The 17,021-nt window shown below is 45.1% G+C and overlaps 1 long non-coding RNA gene across 1 annotated transcript; it reads right to left on the bottom strand.

The window, feature by feature from the left end:
• Positions 1–669: 669 nt before the first annotated feature.
• On the bottom strand, positions 670–8,502 carry LOC122674140. Its single transcript, XR_006334913.1, has 3 exons — positions 8,078–8,502; positions 1,986–2,165; positions 670–1,792 (listed from the first exon to the last, which is right to left on the bottom strand). It is a non-coding gene; the product is annotated as an uncharacterized LOC122674140 (long non-coding RNA).
• Positions 8,503–17,021: the final 8,519 nt, after the last annotated feature.

The raw sequence follows: 17,021 nt of genomic DNA, 5'->3' as shown, positions 1-17,021 counted from the left end.
GTCCAAGGAACTCTCAAGAGTCTTCTCCAACACCACAGTTCAAAAGCATCAATTCTTTGGTGCTCAACCTTCTTTATGGTCTAGCTCTCACATACATACAGACTATTGGAAAAACCATAGCTTTGACTATATGGACCTTTGTTGGCAGAGTGACCTCTCTGCTTTTTAATATGCTGTCTAGGTATGTCTTAGCTTTCTTTCCAAGGAGCAAGCGTCTTTTAATTTCATGGCTGCAGTCACTGTCTGCAGTGATTTTGGAGCCCAAGAAAATAAAATCTGTCACTGTTTCCACTTTTCCCCCATCTATTTGCCATGAAGTGATGGGACAGGATGTCATGAATGTTTCTGAATGTTGAGTTTTAAGCTAGCTTTTTCACTCTTCTCTTTCACCCTTATCAGGAGGCTCTTTAGTTCCTCTTCACTTTTTGCCATTAGAGTGGTATCATCTGCATAGCTGAGGTTGTTGATATTTCTCCCAGAAATCTTCATTCTAGCTTGTGATCCATCCAGCCCAGCATCTCACATGATGTACTATACATACCTGGGCTTTCCAGGTGGTCCTAGTGGTAAAGAATCTGCCTCCCAATCAGGAGACATAAGAGACATGGGTTCGATCCCTGGGTCGGGAAGATCCCCCAGAGAAAGAAATGGCAACCCACTCCAGTATTCTTGCCTGGAGAATCCCATGGACAGAGGAGCCTGGCAAGCTAAGGCCATAGGGTCACAAAGAGTCAGACGTGACTGAAGAAACTTAGCAAACAGGCAGTCTGCGTCTAAGTTAAATGAGCAGGGTGATAGTATGCAGCCTTGTCGTACTCCTTTGTCAGTTTTGAACCAGCCCAGCGTAGTGTAAACATAACTTTTATGTGCACCAGGAAACCAGAAGATTTGTGACTTGCTTTGTTATGACATTCACTCTGTGGGGTGGTCTGAAACTGAACCCACTGTATCTCTGAGGTCTGCATGTACTGTGATTTGAAGGAAAACAGAGCTGCCGGACTAAGACCAACTGCTCAAAACTCCGTCCTTTCCAGAACTTAGTTCCTGGACGAATCTGAAGCACAGAGAGCTCAGCTGTTAATAACCAGTCACACGTGCTGACCGGACTGTGACTGACATGCAGGCTGGCTTCCCAGATGTGTGGTCTGCTCGGCCTGTAATGCTCTGTGGCTTCCGTCCTGAAATAATAATTTGGGTTTTGAATTTGTGTTTTGTAAGTGAAGTCTGCTGGGACAGTGGAGCATGGGCCAGGGATTTGGAGGCTCTTCAAAGTGTCTTAGCGTGTCTTACGCTTTTTTGTTTCGAGACAGATGTGGAATAGAGTACAAGGAACTGAGGGAAACAGGCCATTAGTGTAAGGTTTTGTGTTTATCTGGCTCGGGCTTGGGCTGTGGTTTCTGTTTGCTGTAGCTATAAGGTGTTAGAGGCTAAACTTGCTCCCAGTGTTCCTGTTTTTGCCTCCCCTGTTGTCCTTGGATTTCCCCAGAGGCTTCTTGAAGCTTCTAAGAGGCACAGTTCTCGGAGGTGTATTCCCCAGTTGTTATACTGGAGCCCTAGAGATCTGGACGATGATGTGGAGGGAAAGCGTCTGTGGTCCTACAATTGGCAGTCTTTTAGTGAGCCGACCTTCATAAGAGCGTCTCCATTTTCTTCGTCTTGTTTGTCCCTCATCGCTGACACAGGGAGGCTGGAGAAGGTCGAGATCGGTACATCCATTCCCCCAGGTTGGTTAGGGTCTGGCAAAACCTCAGCAGGTTAGGCTCTAGTAAATTACTTTCTCTTGAGGGCAGGCCTTGTTAGGAAGAATGGAAATGTCTGGGTGTAGTTAAGAAAGGCCGTTTTCCCCTCCCCCGCCCAGAAGTAGGAAGGGCTTCTTCTCCCTCTTCCCTGTGAGAACCTGGCGGGACTCCCGCAGGCCGCGCTCACAGAGGTGTGGGAGCCTCCCTGGGGTTAGCGCGCCGGGCCTCCCGCACCGCCCCCGTTACCTCAGCTCTTCCCGCCCAGGCAGCGGCTCCCACAGGCTGGCTCTGCTCTGGTGAGTCGTGACTTTGCATCTGCCGTAGTCTCTCCAGTTTGTGGGCAGTGGCTTCTCCTGTGGCTTCAGTTCTCTGATGCATCTGAGAAGAGTTGTTGATTTTTCGGTTTGTTCAGCGCTCTTTTGGTCTCTATGTGGGTGGGAGAGAGAATTTCTGAACTTCCTTACTGGCAGAGCTAGAAACTCGAACTCAAATACTGCTTCAGTGCTCCGACAGTTGGAATGATGTGGCAGGCAGTGAGGCTGTGGGAAAGAGGGCGGAGGCTTTGAGGCCTGGACCTGTCACCAGCCGCCCCACCTCTCCTGGCTGCTTCACTTGAAGCCTCACTGCTCTGAGCGCTGTCTGTGAACTGGCTGTGTATCCCGAACTCAGAGCTTGTAGAAAAGCAGACTCTCGGGGGCCCCATTCCAGACCTGCCGAATCAGAACCCACAATGTAAGGAGACCCCGCCCAGGGGATGCCTCTGCAGGTCAGCATTTGAAAAGTTCTGACTACAAGTTACGACACACTTCCGAACGAGAGTTTGTTACCTTCATTCCCAAACTGATACTGAGGCACCCTGCGGTACCACAGTGAATTTACAGGGAGCTCTCTGGGATAGCTTTATTTAATACATATCTTGGGAAACACAGAAACATTTGTCCAGTGTCCTGTGTATCTCTAGCTTTAGTTTATTTTCAACCTTAGATCACTATGTTCCTTCTGTTGATGTCTTATGGATGAGTAGGAAAAATTTCAGCTGTGATCAGATACTAGAACTGTGTGAAAGGCAATGGGGAATGAGAAATGAGTTGGCAGTTGTATCTGAATCCAAAATCTGAGAAGCGTACAGGTGCTAAGCTGTTAGACCATCAGTATGGATTAAATTGTTTGAACCTGACTACTTAATAAGTAGAACTGTTAGGTATTTCCTTTCCTGGGGTACTGACACACTAGGAGGACCATGAACTGAGGAAGTTTGGGAACCTCTGGTTTAACATTTGGTTAATTGCTTTGTAACCAAACCAAACAGGTCTGGTCACCCCGTGCGAAGTAAAGCCAGTCTTCTGGCACTGGGTTGTGCCGAAGGTAAGTGCAGGTTTATTGCAGGGCACCAAGCAAAGAGTCCAGGCAGCTAGTGCTTAAAAGAGCCAGACTCCCCACTGACTCTCAGGGAAAGATTTTTAAAGACATGAGGAGGGAGGAGGGTTGTGGAGTGCGTGATTGTCTCATGGTGAGGTAATTGGAAGTTGATCGACCTTCTGGTTCCAGCCGCTCTGGGCTCTAGGTGCTTGTGGGCAGCATGCAGCTAGCTTCTTCCACTTGGTGGAGGTTTCGGTATCTGCAAAACAGCTCAGAGGGTATGGCTCAGAATATTGTCTGTAGCCCTTGAAGAGAAACTAAAGGTCCTTGACTTTGTTTAATGGCTAAACTATTATTATTTTGCTTGACTGATTTCTTTTCTTTCTGCATTGTCTCAGTTTTCTGATTAAATTTACTCTTTAGAACTTGGGGAATGCCTAGGAGGCTCAAGTTTTTCTACAAACAAGAGGCAAGCAGAGGACATGAGGGAGTCTGTCCTGGAAAGGCCCCAAAGGGTTCTACTCAGTTACAACTGCTCTTTCACTTGCTTTTTGAATGAATTAAATGAGATAATGCCCGTAGATGTTAGTTCTCTTCACTTTGCCCTCATTTAGTGTGCTCCTTTTCTATTGAATTTCACCTGCATTCATTCAGGACATGTGCAAAACCCTCATACCAAGGTCAGTGAACCCCACCCCAAGCAGGATATGTTTACAACGCCATGATCAGTTTCCCTGCTGTGCAGTGCTTAACACCTGTATCACGCTTTATGTTGAACACATGCAATCTCCTTGAATTTTAACAACCAAATGAGAAAAGCCAAAGAAATATTAATAACTCCATTTTAAAGGAGGAAAACCAAACCCCTGAAATTCAGAGGGGTTGCACAGTTGTACAAGCTCACACAGCAGAGTCTTTTCCTCACAAAACTAGTGCCCCCTTATTTCCCTCACTGCCTGGCGGGGAGAGGAGGATATTCAAGAACTGGGTGGGATGTCGGTGAAAAAATGAAAAGTGTTAGTCGCTCAGTCGTGTCTGATTCTTTGTAACCCCATGGACTGTAGCCCACCAGGTTCCTCTGTCCATGGGATTTTTCAGGCAAGAATACTGGAGTGGGTTGCCATTTCCTCTTCCAGGGGATCTACATGACCCAGGGATTGAACCCTGGTCTCCTGCGTCTCCTGTGTCTCCTGCATTGCAGGCAGATTCTTCACCACTGAGCCACCTAGGAAGCCCTTACAGAGAGGTTGGGCACTGTCTAACGAGCACCAGGTCACTGTGTTGTTGAGGGTGATGAAGGGAACTTGTATTCTGCTTCATTAATACTCATTTCAGGTGATTCTCTCTCTCTCTCTCTCCCCCCACCTCCCCCTACACGCGCTTCTGGAGGGTCTGAGTAGAACAGGAGCTGGTTATAGATTCTAGTCCCCAGGCAGGGACGCTTTTGACCAGGAAGGGCTGAGGCCTCCCCAGAGAGCTTTGGAGAGGAGAACCACATCACAGCTAAATACACATTGCCTCTGGATCCCTCATTTGGCTCTTTTCCAGATCAGGAGTGACCAGAAATGGTGACCATCTGTCCACTGTTTCTTAGCCTCCAGCCAGGGCCAGGGCGGCTTGGCACACACCGTGGCCACTGCCCACCCCCGCCTCTGTCCACTGGATGGAACTTCCCGCTTTGTTCCTTTTCCTGCTTCTCAGGTTTAACTCCTCCTTAAGGAGACAGTGTGCAGAATCACTTTTCCTCCCTTTTTAAGTGACAAAGTCTAACGTTTCCTGGGAAGCCACTGTCGGCAGGTGTTGCGCTACGTCTCGTACCGACCGTCCCCAGGTTAGTTGGCTGGCGCTGCCATCACGCAGCACCACAGACAGTAGCTTACACAGGAGTGTGTGGTCCCCCAGGAGTCCCAGTCCCGGGGTGGGCAGAGCCCTGCTCCCTCTGCAGCACTAGGTAAAGATTGGTCCACGTCTCTCTCTCAGCTTCTGGTAGCTCCTTGACTTGTGGAGCACAACCCATTCTCCACAGGACATTCTCCCTGTGTGCCTGTCTGTCTCCACATTTCCTCATTTCATAAGGAGGCCAGTCATACTAGATCAGGGCTCACCCTACTCTGGTAGGACCTCATCTTAATTCCATTGGCAATGACCCTTTTTCTGAAAAAGGTCACATTTTGAGGTGTTGAGAGGGCTTAAACATATACATTTGGAGGGACATAATTCAACCAATAACACACCCACCCAACTGACAAATGAAGAAACTGAAGCATAGAGGAGCTAAATAAGCTTCTTAGGGTCACATGGAGAAGGAAACGGCAGCCCACTCCAGTATTCTTGCCTGAAGAATCCCATGGACAGAGGAGCCTGGTGAGCTACAGTTCATGGGGTTGCAAGAGTCAGACACAACTTAGAGACTAAACCACCACCACCAGCTCGAGGTCACCTGGCTAGTGAATGACCGAGCTGGGATTTGGACTGGAAGCCCTTTATTCAGAGAAGTGGTTTGTAGGCTGGCGGCACTCCGGTCACCTGGAGCCTCACTGAGCGCAGACTGCTGGACCCTACCCCACAGTTTGTGGTGTAGTAGGTCTCAGGTGGGTCTGCTGCATTGTGTTTCTGACAAGTGCCAAGCAACACCGCTGCTGTATGTCTGGGACCATACTTTAAAAACAACTGCCCTGGCAGTGGCTCTCAGACTCCATCTTGCATACACATCACTGGGAACTTCTGTTTCTTCTTCTGAGCAGTTCCCGTGACCCACTCCAGGAGATTGTGATGGGATGAATCTTGATGGGGCCCAGATATCTTTCCTGGTGACAGGTAAACCTCGTGGCTCTGAGTCAGTGCTCAGAGACCACCCTTTGGGAAAGCCCCAGGTTCCTGTTTGCCGGCTGACTGCCAGGTCCTTCCACTTCGCCTGCACGTTGGAGTCACCTGGGAAATTTTCAGAGGTGCTGAATCCATGGCTGGGACTCACCCTTAAAGATTCTGATGCAGTTAGTATTAGGGGATGGCCTAAATTTTTAAAATTCAGGGTTGGTTTGTTTTTTTAAAAAAAAACAAACACTGGGTTTTTAAAAATTCTCTTGCAGGTGACTGTAACGGGGCAGTCCAGGTTGAGAACCACAGCCATAGCTGAAGCATGGGAAAGATCCCCTAGGGATTGGTTACTGTGAGTGAGGTTCCAGACATTCATCTAAGAGCCTGGAGACGGGAGGGCTCCATTCTCCCTCAGCATTGTCAGAAGGTTCTTCCTCATTACTCAGGCCTTTTGCAGCCGGAAAGCCTGTATCTTTTCCCAGAGAACCAACATTGTTCTCCCTGCATTCATTCATAAGGGCTTTGTGGTGCCCTGGGGAGCTGTGAGAACTCTGGGGCCAGGGAGCTCAGGCCTGATTCCAGCTTCTGCACTTGCTGAAAGTGTGAACCTGTATTTTTATTTATGGGGTGGCTGGCTTTCCTTATCTGAAAACCTTACCTCCTACAGTTGTAGTGAGGAGTAAAGGGTTACTGTAGGTGAAGATCTTATAATGCTGCCTGGCACAGAGTAATTAGTATTTTAGGATTTTTCACTGAACAGGGATATATTAAGCAGCTACCATTTGCCAGTCATGGGGGTACAACAGGGACCACAAAGTCCTGTATCTCAGAGCTGATAATGGAAGGAACAGAAGCTGATGATATCTAATGTGACAGTACTAAATTATTTCTGTCTCCGAATCCCCAAGATGTCCTCAGGGACCCTTTTTAATGAACTGCTTTTTGCCATCACCAAATTTCAGAAGTCCTAATCCCCAAAGTGATAGTATTTGGCCATTAGAAGGTAGTTAGATCATGAGGGTGAAGTCCTCTGAGTGAGATTAGTGCCCTCATAAGAAGAGATAAGAGGGACTTCCCTGGTGGTCCAGTGATTAAGACTTTGCCTTCCAGTGCAGAGGGTGCTGAGATCCTACATGTCTCATGGTCAGAAAACCAAAACATAAAACAGAAGCAATATTGTAACAAGCTCAAGAAAGACTTTAGAAATGGGCTGCATCCAAAAAAAAAAAAAATCTTTTTTAAAACAGTGAGAGCTTGCTTCTTCCCTCTGCTGTCTATCATGTGAGGACACTTGGAGAAGAGCTCAGGCTGCAAACCAGGAACAGGGTCTGAACCAGAACCTGATCACACGGGCACCTTCATCTCTGACCCCTCAGCCCCCAGAACTGTGAGGTACATGTGTTTCAGTCACCCAGCGACTGTTGTAATACAGCAGCTCAAGCTAAGATACCGAAGTGAGGGAGACTTCAAGTCCTGGGCAGACAGTGCCTCATGGGGTACCCATTAGGAACAAGGAGAGAAGGATGAAGTGGCTGTGGCAGGTTCGGAGGAAAGGGGGTTAGGCTAAGATCCCATGCACCGCTGCTGCCTTCCTCCTGTCTGATTAAATCTTTCTCGGAAAGCTCTCTTGATATCCCTCCCTTTTCTATCCGTCCCCTCTTTATCTGCCTCCCTGCAGTTGTTCCCTGGGAAACGTCCCACTCTAATTTTTTTTTACGTTCTCCTGTGGAGTTACGGCTTGGGGAATGGTGATGAGATGGGCACAGAGTCACACATGAACAAGGCTGAGGTGTAGCAGGAGCCGTGGCCTCAGGGCCTGGCTGGCAGGAGGATTGCAGCCTTTTTGTTTTCTTTTTTCCTTCTTGGACCATGGGCTAGGCTCCTATCTTTCTCTTTCTGGGAGGCTCGTTAATAACTAACGGAAGTGCTAATTGCCTCGCAGGCACTGGAGGGCGCTAGTTCCTCTATTTCCTAAGAGAGAGCTGGTCCTCCAAAAAGATCACCTGGGCTAGCGGGGTGCCACTCCGAAATTACCCCAGGACCCTCTTGGGCAGCAGCCGGGGCGATAATCAGCCAGGCGACTGGCCCGCGTCCCTCGCCCGGCGTGGTCTCCCTGCCCCGCGTGGCCGCCGGCACTGTCGCCGCGTCGCATGTGCACATACCGCGTTTCCTCGGTGGGTGTCGCTGTGGTCAGGAAAGAAATCTTGCAGGAGGCGCGAAGGCTGTGCGCTGCCTGGCTTGGTGGAGGTGGGGTGTTGCGGATGGGGACGCTAAAACGAGAGGTAAATTACCGCCATTCCAAAAAGGACTGTAATGTTCCTCAGTATGAAAAATTGTTCCCGTCAGCGGCTGCGCCTCCTGCAGCCACCACAGAGGAGACGGACTTTTTGTTGTTGTTGCAAAGCAGGGCTGAGACCTGTCTCCAACTCTTCCTTGACTGGTGGTTAGTCCTGGGGCCCCTTCTCCCTGGAGCTGGATCAGGGGGATGGTTCTCAAAAGGCAGCACAACCTGTTGAGGATATTTCAGTGCACTCCTGGCCTGTACCCTGGAGTTTTTTGTTTGGAACTAACGGGATGCTGCCAAGGAATCTGCACTTCTTTACAAGCACCTCTGGTGTCACAGTTAGTGCAGTCCCTGCTTGGAAATACGATAGTTAAGAGAATCAGATTAAGTCAATTTCCTGGAGACTTGCCAGGAATCTGGGTACTATTTCAAAAGATGTTACACCGGCTAATTAGAAAATTGCAGAAGTAATTTTACCTCCAAAGGGCAGAAAGTGGCCGTTTTCACACTGATGTGGCTGTATTTTGGATCTGATTTCTACCAAATGCCTGTGATCTGCTAAACCCTTCTTACATAATTCTAATTTGTTCTCCCACAACTTGATGGGATATTCTCCATTTCTACCCACTGGTAAACGGAGGCTCTGAGGTCAAGAACTTGCCCCGAGTTGGCTCTGCTCTCCATGGAGTACGGACTCCACCCCAGGTCTGTCTGGTCCCAAAAGCTTTGTCATCTTCTGTGCAGTTTGTACAAGTGAATAAGGGAACTGTGGGTGCTTGGTCTGTCAGTCTGACCCTTAATATGTTGATATGCAAGTTCTGCAGACTGCAGATTGGAGTTAGCTGCAGAAAATGTGTGGGAGATTTAACTTGGAGACCTTTGCAAATACAGTTTGGATTTGGGGTCCAGATTTGGTCAAACATTGGTCATTGGTGTGTACTAATGAGCTCTCAGTTCTTGTCCAGTGCACAAAAGCAGATTCATGGTGACTTTGCTAGACCAAGCCTCCTTCAGTTGTCACTTGTATTTGTTCCAACCACCTGTATATACAGCTCCCTGCCTCAGTGCACCCCTATAGTCTGTTCTCAATACAGTAGCCAGAGTGGGCCTTTTAAAACAACCAGATGGTGTCACAAACCTTCCAGTAGATTAGAGTAAACCCCAAAGCCCTAACTGTGGCCCTTGAAGCTCCAGTGGTTGTGACCCAGGGTACCTCTCCCTCCTCATCTTGCAACACCTCCCTCCCCTCAACACTGCCCACTTAGCTATCTCTTCTCTCATTCCCAGCTTAGGGCCGTGCTTATTAGAATGTCATGACCATGAGGACAACAACTTTGCCCTGTCAACTATTAAATCTTCAGTGCTGGTATTTGACAAATAACTGAGTGAATTTTTGTTAGTGAGTTGTGGGTTTTAAATTCTTTGACGTTGTTTCATTAGGGAAATGAGAATGGGAGATAGCTGTGGGAAAACAGCTCGGTGATGTTGTATTTCACTCCTCCACATCACTAGGTTTTGGGGTTCTCCCTTCTATGCTCTAGGGACATACAAAGAGCACAGTTTCTAAAAGGAAAATGCATACCCATTGGGGAAAGGAACACAGACCTCCTCTACCACTGTTCATATCCATCTGTGAAGATCCGTCTTGGATCAGCCTAAGGTCCCAACCTGCTGGGGAAGAGTTTTCACTGGTTTCTTAGTGTGGAGACTCAGAAGATGGACATCAGAGCCCACTGTGGAGGGAAGTGTCTCACAAAAGTGGGTCCCAAAGCAGAAGTTAAGGTGCTTTCCCACCCAGCAAACAGCAACAAAAAGAACTCTTTATCCTGTCAGCTGGGTTAAGGATTTGGCAAGGAAAGGATAAGGTTTTTGGGTGAGGTGGAAGGGGAAGAAAGGTTGATGTTTTCATTGTGGTTTGGTTTGGTTTTGAAAGAGGTTGCTTGCCAAAGATGCGATGATGATTATCTCAACATCTTGGGTAATTCTGGGGTTCCAAAGCAAGGCCAGAATTGCCTGGAGTCTGAATTGAGGTGACTCCCACTTGCTCTGCTCCACTTGATGGATTCCTTGATCCAACAAGCCGCCCTTCCCTTCCCTGTCACCATGTGCCTCTCATAGTCTGTGGGTCTGAAACTTTACTCAGTAGCTGCATCTGTACAGACTGCCTCTGTACAAAAGTTATTATTTTTATCTGCTGAAATATGTAAAAGCAGCTGAGTTTAGCTCTCATTAGAGAATAAGTTTTCCATTGTCCTTAGAGCTACTTCCTATCTTTAAAAAAGCCTAAGTTGAACTTTTTCTGTCACAGAGGCAGATTCATGGTCAGCCTATAAAGCTGTAGATTCAGTTACGTCTTTGTCTGGCTTCTTACAATGTCCTGGGCATGACCAGGATGGATTCATATGTCACATGTTCTTGTAAAATTGGAGAAAATAAGATATATTAACTGTGAACATGAAAAGTGAAAGTGTTAGTGGCTCAGTTGTGTCCAACTCTCTGTGACCCCAAGGACTGTAGCCCACCAGGCTCCTTTGTCCATGGAATTCTTCAGGCAAGAATACTGGAGTGGGTTGCCATTCCCTTCTCCAGGGGATCTTCCCAACCCAGGGATCGAACCTAGGTCTCCTGCATTGCAGGCAGATTCTTTAGCATCTGAGCCACCAGGGAAGTAATCCATCAAAAACACTTTTCCACTTCAGTTTGCCCTCTATTGACCTTTTGCACCTGGTGGCGATAGAGGTGGCAACCATCATTTTGGGATCCAGCAAAGGGAGAGTTGAATTGCACATACATGGGATAGTTTTTCATGGGATTCCAGTTTTTTCCTGTAGAAATAAGTCATGGTAAGTTACATTAATTGTCCAGTGTGGCTTTTATGAATATCCCTATGGTCTACCATGTTTCTTCACCTGACATTGTAAAACAGAAGGGCCTAACTCCAAAATCTGTAAAGGAGGAGAAACAGGTTTGAAATGTACAAAGCCAGAAGCTAGTCTGTGTACAGTTTGTACAATCATCAAATCTTTAATATTGTAAGTAGGAGATTTAGGAGGCGTCACAGGTGGTGCAGTGGTAAAGAATCTGCCTGCCAATGCAGGAGACACAGGAGACTTGGGTTCGATCCCTGGATCGGGAAGATCGCCTCGAGTAGGAAATGGCAACCCACTCCAGTATTCTTGCCTGGAGAATCCCATAGACAGAGGAGCCTGGTGGGCTACAGTCCCTGGGGTTGCAAAGAGTCAGACACGACTGAATAATGGAGGAAATTTAGTTCTTATTGCTGCTGGGTCAAAGTGGAGGTTTTATCCTGTCAGAGATAAAAAATTAAAAAAATCATAATGGGCCGCTACAACAGGGACATCTATGATAGACTGATTCATAACTTACTTCAGTTTATAGTATTTAAAGTAATTATTACCTTAAACGGAGAAGGCGATGGCACTCCACTCCAGTACTCTTGCCTGGAAAATCCCATGGACGGAGGAACCTGGTAGGCTGCAGTCTCCATGGGGTCGCTAAGAGCTAGACATGACTGAGCGACTTCACTTTCACTTTTCACTTTCTTGCATTGGAGAAGGAAATGGCAACCCACTCCAGTGTTCTTGCTTGGAGAATCCCAGGGACGAGGGAGCCTGGTGGGCTGCCGTCTATGGGGTCGCACAGAATCAGACACGATTGACGTGACTTAGCAGCAGCAGCAGCATTACCTTAAAATCTCGAGTTACTCCTGAGACAAAAACTTAATAGAAGTTTCCCTAAATTTGACAATAATCCTGAACTTATGGCATTATGGATAGCGAGTTGCTTGCTTCTATTTGATACTACAAGAATCATTTTTATGTAAAAAGTGCATCACCAAAAATGTAGGAAAAAATAATGGTGAGTCAACTAATATATTTATTATTTATTATATATACATTTAATATATTTATTTATATAAATATTATATTTATATAATAAATTTAAATAATTATTATTTAAATAATATAATTAAACAATAAATTTATTGTTATAAATTATTACATTATTTACATAATGTAAAAAGCATTATGTAATGCTGTGTCTCTGAATTTTGTGATATTTGTGAGCTTTTGTTTTTTATTGAGATATAATTGACAAATAGCATTATATTGGTTTCAAGTTTACAACATAATGGTTTGATATTTGTATATATTGTGAGATGATCACCTCAACACACCTAGTTAACATTCATCACCACACATAATTACACATTTTCTTGTGATGAGAACTTTTAGGATCTACTCTCTCAGCAACTTTCAAATAAACAATACAGTATTGTTAACTACAGTCACCATGCTGTACATTTCATACCAGGACCTATTTGTCTTATAACTGGAATTTTGTGCCTTTTGACTGCCTTTACCTATTTCACCCATCCCAGAGCTCTTCCTCTGGCAGCCATCAATCTCTTCTTTGTATCTATGAGTTCGTTCTTTATTAGATTCTGGCTCTGAGTGAGATCTTATGGTATTGTTTTCCTCTGATTTATTTCACTTTGCATAATGCCCTCAAGGTCCATCTGTGTTGTATCAAATGGCAAAGTTCCCCTTTTTATGGCTGAATAGTATACCATTGTATGCATCTATTTCTTTATCCATCAGTGGACACTTAGGTTGTTTCTGTCTCTTGGCTCTTGTCAATAATGCTGCAGTGAATGTGTGAATGCAGATATCTTTTTCAGTTAGTTTTTGTTATTTTCTTTAAAAAAATACCCAGCAGTGGGATTGCCAGATCCTATAGTAGTTTTATTTTTACTTTTTTGAGGAACCTCTTTATGCTTTTCCTTAGTGGCTGTACCAATTTATGTTCCCACCAACAGGACACAAGCGTTCTCTTTTCTCTATATTCTCCCCAACACTTACTGTTTCTGTCTTTTTGATGAAAGCCATTCTGACAGATGTGAAGTGACACCTCGTTATGGTTTAGATTTGCATGTCACTGGAGGTGAGTGGTGATGAGTACCTTTTCATATACCTTCTGGCCATCTGCATGTCTTCTCTGGAAAAATGTCTATTCACATCCTCTGCCAGTTTTTTAATAAAATCGTGTGGGTTGTTTTTATTTTTATTTTTTTGGCTGTTGAGTTGTATGAGTTATTCATATCTTTTGACTATTAGCCTCTCATCAGATACATGGTTTCCAAGTATTCTCTCCCACATGGTAGGCTGCCTTTTCATCTTGTTGATGATTTTCTTTGTTGTGCAGAGCTTTGTAGTTTGTAGTACTCTCAGTTGTTTATTTTGCTTCTTTTACCTTTGTTCTTGGTGTCTGTCAGCTTTTAAAAATTAGAAATAGGATGGGAAATGAAATCACAACCAAAGCCATCGCTTTTGTCCCTCTCCTGCCTACCAGTTAGGATGCTGCTGCCCGGGATGGACAAAAACAGAAGCAACACCTCCTGCAGGAATCTTTCTAAATAAGCCTGTGAGGATCTGCCGCTGCTATATGCGCCCTTCGCCACCCATCAGAAAGGGAGGGAAGAAAAAAATCAAAACGGGCGAAACTGGAGAGAGAAGGAAGATGTACAGAAATTCAAGCCAAACAGGTGAAAGTGGGAAGGAGAAAGATGAAGACCCAGTAACAGCTGCTAACTAGAAAGAGATACATAAAGCAAAATATTGGGAAAATGTAGAGTAAAGCAGACTAAACATTTTAGAAGTTTTTTCCCCAGCTCTCTGCCAGGCCTTTCCCAGATGGTAACTGAACCATTTGTTTAAATTAAGTCTTGCTTAAATTACAAGGAGCGAAGCTAATTTCCAGTGTCAAGAATTCTTGGAGCAGAGCCATGGGAGGTGGGAGAACATACAGTGCTGTAGGTGGGGGAGCAGCTACACACGTGCCAGCTGAGGACTTCCGGGATCCTCCTGGGATTCACCCCTGTTTAAAATGATAGTCACCCTCCCGAAGCCCGCACTTTATCCCAGTGGTAGTGCTGAAGCCCAGGCCCCATGAAATGTGCAGCATCTTTAGTGGAAATCTTCTTTTTAAAAATTCCCTGAAATGTATTAGAGGAAAAGTGAACACTAGGGTGGTAGCCCGCTGGGTGGTTTCTCCCCCCACTCCTTTTGATTATAGTTCTTATAAAATTCTTGGAATCAGAAGATAATTTTTCAAACAAATGAGAAACTTACAGGATTCAAAATTAAGATAAAGTTGACTTTCTTATAGTTAGGGGTCTGAGATGGTTATGTGTAACAGTTAGAATTGCTTGACATTACAGACTATAGAGTCCTGAATGTTTACATTGATGGCAGCAGGTCTAAGATGCACCATCAAAGAAGAGGAAAGAAAACAGGCTTGAAAAGGGCAGAGATCATAGGGTCTTGTCTGAGCATCCATAAAAGAGAAGCGCCTGCCAGATAAGCACAAATCGTCCTCTTCCTCCTTGCAAAACTCCCAGCTCCTTTGCCCCCGTGAAAAAGGCTCCTGGGACTCTCTAAGTCCTCCCCGAGCATCTCCAGCTAAGCCAAGTTCTCCATCAGCCTTGCCTTCCTTCACAACCCCCTGCCCCAGCTGGGTCTTTCAGAAACACTTAGAGGCTGCAGTCAAGCTAGTTTTCTTTTTAACTTTCCATTTTTACCGAGTGGTAAATTAGGAGCTGGGAACAGTCCCAACTTAACTTTCCTAATACTGTCACTAAGTGGCCACGGGTAATTGCTTGAAAGCTGCGGCCGCCAGATGACAGTCAGGACAGAACAACTCGTAGTGGCCAGCAAGCCTCAAAAGGGTCAGCCTTGCAGTGCCACTCCACGGCCAATTACTTGTATGCTTTACTGAACCTGAGATGGGGAAAAACCAAGCCTCTTGGACCTGGGAAATTTGGATCAGAACTACCTGAACAGCTTCTCTGTCGGCTTTTCTAGGCTAAAGGGATGAGAATTTTAATTGTTGAATGCTAATGATGATGATGTCTAACAGAAAATTACTTGCCCATGTACACATCAAATTGGATCAGTTACTGGAGACTATTCGCCTGATGCCAATGACATTGAGAGTATCTCAGTGCCATAGGTGTGAGCATTTCCACTCTTTCAGTTCCTACAGGGCATATAAAGGCAGTGAGGCGTGTTGAAGGGGAGTTGAACCCAGTTCCAGGCCTGCTTCAGTAGCCTCCCAGCAAACAGTCTTAAGCTACTCCCTCCTTGGGACCCTCAATCCACCTGTCAGTGAAAGGAGGAGGATGCACCTGCTGTATTTACTCGAAAGGGTCGTTACAGAGATTGTGATTAATGCTGTGAAAGGATTTTGAAATTTTCTGTACAAATGTAAATAGAGCATATTATACAAATGAAAGATTCTCTCCCCCAGCACCTCTCATTACTGGGGTCTCTGTCCCCAGACCCCACTGAAGCTGCCATCTGTGGTCTCCCCATGGGCATTTCAGCTCATCCTGAGCCCTTGTGTTGAATGCCTTAGGTTTTGTCATTGAGATTCTTTCACGTAAGTAAAAGTCAAATTTGCAAAGTTTTTTTAAGACTGAAAGAATGTCAGGAGTCTTCTATTTGTCACAAGATTGACCTGAACCTCAACCAGCTCATACAAAGACACTGTGATTGACAAGCATGTGGCAATAACATGAGTGATGGAGGTAACACTCAGAAAACCTCAGCCAGCCTGTAAAGTTTTCATCAGTTCTCTCAGCTTTTAATCTGCAATGCTAATGAAGTAAATAGCAGAGGAGTGCACTAAACTGATGAAATATTGTCATTTCCTACCCTGTGGATAGATTTTTCCTGGTCTACTTACTTCTTCCTATTAGGTTGTTATTAAGCCCAGTTGTAGTTTTCTGTTACGTTCTATCTTAATTTGCTTAGTTGATCTTAAGCTTTCCTAGCAAAAGGGCATCTTTTCCCCCCTAGAATTGTATTTCCAATATTGGAAAAAATATTCCTTTTTGGGATAAATAAAAAAGTAATTGCCAACAGTAGGAAAACAGACCTCAGAGCTTTCAAATGGGAGAAACTGAGGAATTAGTGAACAAAAAACCTTGTTTGTTTTTTCATTTGTTTTTTCCAATTATAAAAGTAATCCATGCTTATTGTAAAAAAGTTGTACAAAGAATACAGAAAAGTCAAAAGAGATAAGAAAACACTATTAACACACAGGCACTTTCCTTCCAGTATTTTTTTCCCCCAATGCATTTTCTGTCGCTCACATCCTTTGTTTGGTCAATTTTTATGGCACCTATATGCCAGGCCACCATGCTAGGGTAGGCACTTTCTTGGAAGAGGATAGTCTTACCCACTTTTATATCTGCTTTCTTCACTTGTCACAAAACTTCTCCAAGATATGTTTTCTTTACCCATCTTGTCCGTAAAGTTGTGTTCAGTTGTCTTCTGATGTGGATTGTTAACGGTCAGTCATGTTATTCTCTTAAGTCACATGAGAATCACTGTCCATTTGCTACTTAGAATAAAACTACAGTCATCCTTATGTAGCTCATCAGTGGTGGAAGACACCCATGAATTCTGACAATTACCATCGCCTTCACCTATCAGATTTTAAAAAGAAGCAAGTATCCCTTAATTCTGTCATAAACTTAGGAATAGACTTTGAGGCTTGTCCTTTAAAGCTATGAGTCCAGGAAAATGTTAGCAGGCCCAGCTGGTTCATCTCTTTTTATGGTTGAAAGAGAGAGAGAGAATGAATGAATGTCACCATTTTTATCCTTGCTCACATGGGCTGGAATTATTTCAGCATCTCCTCAGCACCAAAAGTCTCTGAGGTTTTGAGGGATCAGCTTTCCTATTAGAACATCCCTGTGGATGGGGACTCAGAGGAGAGAATCAAAGAGAAGTATT

This window comes from Cervus elaphus, chromosome 18, assembly GCF_910594005.1.
Source record: "Cervus elaphus chromosome 18, mCerEla1.1, whole genome shotgun sequence".
NCBI classification, from domain to species: domain Eukaryota; kingdom Metazoa; phylum Chordata; class Mammalia; order Artiodactyla; family Cervidae; genus Cervus; species Cervus elaphus.
This window is presented reverse-complemented; position numbering and strand designations above follow the sequence as displayed.